The sequence below is a fragment of the Pecten maximus genome, chromosome 14 (genome assembly GCF_902652985.1).
Source record: "Pecten maximus chromosome 14, xPecMax1.1, whole genome shotgun sequence".
NCBI classification, from domain to species: Eukaryota; Metazoa; Mollusca; class Bivalvia; order Pectinida; family Pectinidae; genus Pecten; species Pecten maximus.
This window is the reverse complement of record NC_047028.1, coordinates 2,149,032-2,157,308: the sequence shown is the minus strand read 5'-3', so window position 1 is coordinate 2,157,308 and position 8,277 is coordinate 2,149,032.

Sequence of the window (8,277 nt, the reverse complement as noted above, 5' to 3'; positions counted from 1 at the left end):
ATGTATGGGGAGGGGAAATGCCATGGGAACCTGTCAATTCTTAATACTTATATTTACATGTTCTGTGTTTAATACTTATATTTACATTGTCTTACCATTTTTGTCAATTTTTGAAATTGAACCAACAAAACAAAATCCGGTCTTTTTTAAGTCACATGTCCCACTGGGTGTTACAAGCGTATGGTGGCAACTGCCTCGTGGCATGGTGTCAAAGGGGAAATGCGGAGCAAATGTAAATATGAACACGTACATTCAGATCGTGTTATTCTACAGATCAGTGTACTACAGAAGGTGTTGTTCTTATCATGTAAGCTTCACACATCTAACATAATCAATTCACAGCGACAACATCGCAAGTCACCATGGACCATGGCGACCGAGTAAACATCAACACAACGGATTGTACAAAAGACACAAGATATCAACACCTTTCGAAACAAAATTGCATCGTACAGCTGTTTCGTCCTTCTATTACTTGTAAGTGATGTTATGGACATCATACAGCTGTTCGTCCTTCTAGTACTCGTAAGTGATGCTATGGACATCATACAGCTGTTTCGTCCTTCTAGGACTCGTGAGTGATGCCAGGGACATCATACAGCTGTTTCGTCCTTCTCATACTCGTAAGTGATGTTATGGACATCATACAGCTGTTTCGTCTTTCTAGTACTCGTAAGTGATGATATGGACATCATACAGCTGTTTCGTCCTTCTAGGACTCGTAAGTGATGTTATGGACATCATACAGCTGTTCGTCTTTCTAGTACTGGTAAGTGATGTTATGGACATCATACAACTGCCTCGTCCTTCTAGAACTCGTCAGTGATGTTAGGGACATCATACAGCAGTTTCGTCCTTCTGAACTCGCCTGTGATGTTATGGACATCATACAGCTGTTTCGTCCTTCTAGAACCCGTCAGTAATGTTATGGACATCATACAGCTGTTTCGTCTTTCTAGTACTCGTAAGTGATGTTAGGGACATCGTACAGCTGTTTCGTCCTTCTAGGACTCGTTAGTGATGTAAGAGACATCATACAGCTGTTTCGTCCTTCTACAAAATATGTAGGACTCGTTAGTGATGTTAGCGACATCATACAGCTGTTTCGTCCTTCTAGAACTCGTCAGTGATGTTAGGGACATCATACAGCTGCTTCGTCCTTCTAGAACTCGCCAGTGATGTTAGGGACATTATACAGCTGTTTCGTCCTTCTAGAACTCGCCAGTGATGTTAGGGACATCATACAGCTGTTTCGTCTTTCTAGGACTTGTAAGTGATGATATGGACATCATACAGCTGTTTCGTCCTTCTAGGACTCGTAAGTGATGTTATGGACATCATACAGCTGTTCGTCTTTCTAGTACTCGTAAGTGATGTTATGGACATCATACAACTGCCTCGTCCTTCTAGAACTCGTCAGTGATGTTAGGGACATCATACAGTGTTTCGTCCTTCTAGGACTCGTCAGTGATGTAAGGGACATCATACAGCTGTTTCGTCCTCCTAGGACTCGCCAGTGATGTTATGGACATCATACAGCTGTTTCGTCCTTCTAGAACTCGTCAGTGAATGGTAGGGACATCATACAGCTGTTTCGTCTTTCTAGTACTCGTAAGTGATGTTAGGGACATCGTACAGCTGTTTCGTCCTTCTAGGACTCGTTAGTGATGTAAGAGACATCATACAGCTGTTTCGTCCTTCTACAAAATATGTAGGACTCGTTAGTGATGTTAGCGACATCATACAGCTGTTTCGTCCTTCTAGAACTCGTCAGTGATGTTAGGGACATCATACAGCTGCTTCGTCCTTCTAGAACTCGCCAGTGATGTTAGGGACATTATACAGCTGTTTCGTCCTTCTAGAACTCGCCAGTGATGTTAGGGACATCATACAGCTGTTTCGTCTTTCTAGGACTAGTCAATGATAAGGACATCATACAGCTGTTTCGTCCTTCTAGGACTCGTCAGTGATGTAAGAGACATTATACAGCTGTTTCGTCCTTCTAGAACTCGTCAGTGATGTTAGGGACATCATACAGCTGTTTCGTCCTTCTAGAACTCGTCAGTGATGTTAGGAACATCATACAGCTGTTTCGTCCTTCTGGAACTCGTCAGTGATGTTAGGGACATCATACAGTTATTCGTCCTCCTAGGACTCGTTAGTGATGTTAGGGACATCGTACAGCTGTTTCGTCCTTCTAGAACTCGTCAGTGATGTTAGGGACATCATACAGTTATTCGTCCTCCTAGGACTCGTAAGTGATGTTAGGGACATCGTACAGCTGTTTCGTCCTTCTAGAACTCGTCAGTGATGTTAGGGACATCATACAGTTATTCGTCCTCCTAGGACTCGTTAGTGATGTAAGGGACACCATACAGCTGTTTCGTCCTTCTATGACTCGTTAGTGATGTAAGAGACATCATACAGCTGTTTCGTCCTTCTAGAACTCGTCAGTGATGTTAGGGACATCATACAGCTGTTTCGTCCTCCTAGGACTCGTTAGTGATGTTAGGGACATCATACAGCTGTTTCGTCCTCCTAGGACTCGTTAGTGATGTTAGTGACATCATACAGCTGTTCCATCCTCCTAGGACTCGTTAGTGATGTTTGTGACATCGTACAGCTGTTTCGTCCTCCTAGGACTCGTTAGTGATGTTAGTGACATCGTACAGCTGTTTCGTCCTCCTAGGACTCGTTAGTGATGTTAGTGACATCGTACAGCTGTTTCGTCCTCCTAGGACTCGTTAGTGATGTTAGGGACATCGTACAGCTGTTTCGTCCTCCTAGGACTCGTTAGTGATGTTAGGGACATCGTACAGCTGTTTCGTCCTCCTAGAACTCGTCAGTGATGTTAGGGACATCATACAGCTGTTTCGTCCTCCTAGGACTCGCCAGTGATGTAAGGGACATCATACAGCAGTTTCGTCCTTCTGAACTCGCCTGTGATGTTATGGACATCATACAGCTGTTTCGTCCTTCTAGAACCCGTCAGCAATGTTATGGACATCATACAGCTGTTTCGTCTTTCTAGTACTCGTAAGTGATGTTAGGGACATCATACAGCTGTTTTGTCCTTCTAGGACTCGTTAGTGATGTAAGAGACATCATACAGCTGAATCGTCCTTCTACAAAATATGTAGGACTCGTTAGTGATGTTAGCGACATCATACAGCTGTTTCGTCCTTCTAGAACTCGTCAGTGATGTTAGGGACATCATACAGCTGCTTCGTCCTTCTAGAACTCGCCAGTGATGTTAGGGACATTATACAGCTGTTTCGTCCTTCTAGAACTTGCCAGTGATGTTAGGGACATCATACAGCTGTTTCGTCTTTCTAGGACTCGTCAATGATAAGGACATCATACAGCTGTTTCGTCCTTCTAGGACTCGTCAGTGATGTAAGAGACATCATACAGCTGTTTCGTCCTTCTAGAACTCGTCAGTGATAGTAGGGACATCATACAGCTGTTTCGTCCTTCTAGAACTCGTCAGTGATGTTAGGGACATCATACAGCTGTTTCGTCCTTCTAGAACTCGTCAGTGATGTTAGGGACATCATACAGTTATTCGTCCTCCTAGGACTCGTTAGTGATGTTAGGGACATCGTACAGCTGTTTCGTCCTTCTAGAACTCGTCAGTGATGTTAGGGACATCATACAGTTATTCGTCCTCCTAGGACTCGTTAGTGATGTTAGGGACATCGTACAGCTGTTTCGTCCTTCTAGAACCCGTCAGTGATGTTAGGGACATCATACAGCTGTTTCGTCCTTCTAGAACTCGTCAGTGATGTTAGGGACATCATACAGTTGTTTCGACCTTCTAGAACTCGTCAGTGATGTTAGGGACATCATACAGCTGTTTCGTCCTTCTAGGACTCGTTAGTGATGTAAGGGACATCATACAGTTGTTTCGTCCTCCTAGGACTCGCCAGTGATGCATATTAGTGTTGATACAGAGTAAAGGGCAAGTTATCAAAATTGAGACCAAATGCTTGAATAATGAATACAGAATGAAATAACTTAGACTCCGTAAAGATCAAGGTTTTGTTTATAACGTCATTCTTGAGATACGACGAAAGAGAAAATAAAAGAAATGTGCTATTCCTGTAGACAGGTGTGTTAATGTGCAGTGTACCTATAGGGACCACACCTCTTCACAGCTGCATTGTTTCTGGGCAGACTCGACGTTTAGATTAAACAAAACAGAAAGTATGTGAAATGTACATGGACATTTGATCTTAGAAGGCAGTCTAATATGATAGCACGGAGGAGAACTGATTTAAAACCCCACCATACCATGTACGTAAAGAAGCCTCCCCCAGGTAACCTGCGGGGCCCTACCTCTTACAGACTAAGTGGGTATTTCCGTTGTCAACAGATAAACACTGTCGTGAGTTCATTGCGTTCATGTTATTATAAACAGACGCTATATACCATATACAAGTCAGTTTACGACCGCATGTATTATCATGATGTGCATTCTAATGGTCATTGCGGAAAATTGAGTCTTTTCTGAAAAGAACATGAAACCTGGCCAGGCTTTGATGTTATGAAAAAGTAAAACATTAGCTAGATTATTCCATCAGCTTGTAATATGATACTCGTCATTTGTATTTAATGCCTAATATCGCTGTGACAGGTCTACAGATTAACTATTGATCCGTGATATCCCATCCAGCAGGTGTATAGATGAGCTGATCATTATCTTGTTTACGCTTACCATTCCGGAACATCTGGTCTCATTCTCCTTGTATTTTTAAGGGCTTTCCATTCGAATTCATTTTCGTCGTATTTATTCTCGTTTTGTCTATTTTGAGTTTCGTCGGTATTTTGTATACAGGAGGAGACGCTCATGCTTCCCGAACATCTTTTTACGAGATAATTAGCCTTACACATTGTCGAGAGTTTCGCTGTAAATTTATAAATTTCATGTTCGTATTCTCTCTTCGATTGATAGAACACAGCAGTTACTCGTCATTTGCCAACATATATATATATATGTAGCCTAATTTTAAGTTTCAATTAACCGAGATGTCATGTGACGGGAATTCTGATATGACAACGACATGAGTTTTATATTGATTCCGAAATGCGTAAGTATATGATGTACACCAAATTTAGTACTGTACTTCTGACAAGCGACATCATGTACTATTTCTAATGCCTGCGATACATGAATGGCGCTGGATAAATAAAACCATCCTCGTAGTGGCTAATATACAACAAAATGTCTAATTTCAGACAAGGCTAGAGGAAAAACAAAAAACAGAAACAAACAAAACGAACAAACAAAAATAAAAATAATAAAACATAGGCGAATGTCCTAAATTTAATTTCTCTCTTAAGATCTGGCCATAAGAACAACATTTCCTTCAAACTCTTTCCATTTCCTCTGCATTGTCACTATATACCTCACCAAATATAAATAGAAAGTTACCAGATGACAATTATTACATAACTCCCATTGGTGTAGTGATATTAAGAAACTTTGTTCGTGTCGTCACTTGATGACGTTTAATAAACTTATCATGAAAGTCTTTCGGCAAATGACAGTTGACAACCTAAGTAAACACTCCCGGACTGACCTTTATATTATAAAACTACATTCCAGAATGGTATACAGCGAATTATTTGTTTATTTGTCTATTTTAAGCAAGGCCTATTATAAAAAGCCAAAGCTTAACTTCATATCCCATCACTTTGGTATTGATATGATCGATTTCAATCTACGTTATTTATCAAGGTGTGAAATGTTTCTGGACAACATACACACCTTTTACAATGTATATTAGTACTAGGTTTGTGAAATGATCAGTTATTTATCTGTCGAGTTGAGAACCCGTAAACAATACTGCCAACAGACTACGTAGAAGGGAATTAAGGAGTGACGAAGGTACATATAACTATATTCGGTAAAGATAGCCCCATCACCAAGGTCAACAGATATAGCTGTCACTCTACTTAGTTCGTACGACAAAAAGGAACCACCCAGTCAGACATACTTTGTATTTCACTACATCTGGACGGGACACTGTTCAGGTATGTATCTGTTTATCTAGTTACCAACTGCTAGTGGCACAAACTTGACCAATTGGTTCAGCAAAATGTGATATACATTGTATGTTTTGGTTTCATTGTTGTACATAAATCCGATGAAATTTTCTTTTTCTGTTTCAGTCTGAATGTATTTGACCCAATCAATGCTATTTTTTTTTTTAACTCTGTCCGTGTTGATACCTGTAACCTTACATACAGCCATATCACAACAACATAGCCGTCTCAAGCAATTCACAGATTATTATCCGTGGTTATGTGATCTAAGCCACCAGCAAATGTCTTTCTCAACTCCCTGATCAGCTCACGGCCGGAACTTCCATTTCAGCGCTTACAGCTTACACACGACATTTCTGCACTGCTCTACCATGTACTGTACTACAACGTAGCCAAGTATCTTGTTCAAGCTTACATCACGATGTCCGTGAACGCTAGTCGACCGTGCCACCGTATATATATAATATGTATATCAGTATATTTTATTCGGATAGATAACCGCTAGTGTATATATTTCATTTCGATTAGCCATATACATTTGTACAAATACTTTTAACAGTCAAAAACAATGGTCATAAACATGGTGTACACTGTAACATGTAGGTTCGCTATAAAGTTTACGTTTTGCATTTCTAACATTTTGCCCACTGCCCTGAAATTATACTCCTCCCCTGACCGAAACGTACCGAGAGTCTATATAGATGGTAATTACTGTTGGCGTTTAAGGTTCAACATTTTGGTGAGTGGGAGGACCCCCAAAAGCCCACACAACGTTTTTATGACGTTGAAATGAGGTCGAGATGTGTTTTTGACGTTGATCAACCTTAGATCAATCAATGTTATTGTAACGTTATTCATTTCAACGGGGATGAGCAGTCGAAACCCAACGTTGTTTCTTCGTTGAAGAATTGTTGTTTACTCAACAATCTCCGTATCACACCTATTAACGCCTGTAGCCATTGATTTACCTTTGAAGTTATTAAAATATTAAAATTAAACATAGAATCAATAAAAATGTCTTTATTCATGTTTTTTTCAACATGATTATCACCTAACATAACGTGACAGAGAATAGATGAAAACAATCACCAACAAAGTACTTAATATCTCATTTTGTTAGAAAAGAGCAACCCTTTCAATTACTCGGAGTTTTTAATCCTTTATTATAGCAAGAATGAACCGGTATATTTATTTGTAGCGACGATGAGATGACAACTTGCGTTTTGACGAAATCTGTCTCCCCTGATACGATCTACGGTAACAGTCATATGGTACATGTTTATAAAATATGGACCACTACAGTTCTCGCGCTATCATATGGTACACGTTTACAAAATATAGATCACTACAGTTTTCGTTTGTCAAATGAGGGATTTTCAATCTGGAAACATTTTCGTTGTGTGTCAGTATTTTGAACAGCTAATGGTTGTTACGACATCTACATACTACATTTCTATCGACAATTCAACAATACAAGCACTCTAGATCTAGTAAACAGGTGATCTTGATGTCACGTGTCTGGTAACAAGCTGGTTAAACTTATTCAGGTGATTTTTTTAGCCACACCACGCCTGGACAGTGTTGTTGATACTGGATTTGTTCTGATTGCGTTATTAATTGAAATGCTGCAAAATTTAGCAGTGGCGTTCAACCTTACACGAACAAGCACCATCATGTATGTGATTATTATGCATGTAGATATATTGTTTAGGTATTTACACACTAGATCTGGGTATACCCATCTAAATGGTTTTGTTCCATGTTTTAAATTTCAGAAAGAGTCATGGCATCCCAACAGACAACTGAAGTGTAAACTTCCATATAATTTGAAAACTACTTTTAAAATGTGTGTGAGAGGACGAATAAATAAATAATTCAATACAAACATATTTGTTTGCTATATTTAAGGAGCAAGAATTATCTACGAGATTTGTTTGTTCAGAGAATTTAAAACTCAATATTGTGAAACAAATTAATACCCAGCATCCACACATGGAACTGAAATTCAACTGTAATACAACGTTGGTCCTATGTTGATAACTGTAATACAACGTTGGTCCTATGTTGATAACTGTAATACAACGTTGGTCCTATGCTGATAACTGTAATACAACGTTGGTCCTATGCTGATAACTGTAATACAACGTTGGTCCTATGTTGATAACTGTAATACAACGTTGGTCCTATGCTGATAACTGTAATACAACGTTGGTCCTATGCTGATAACTG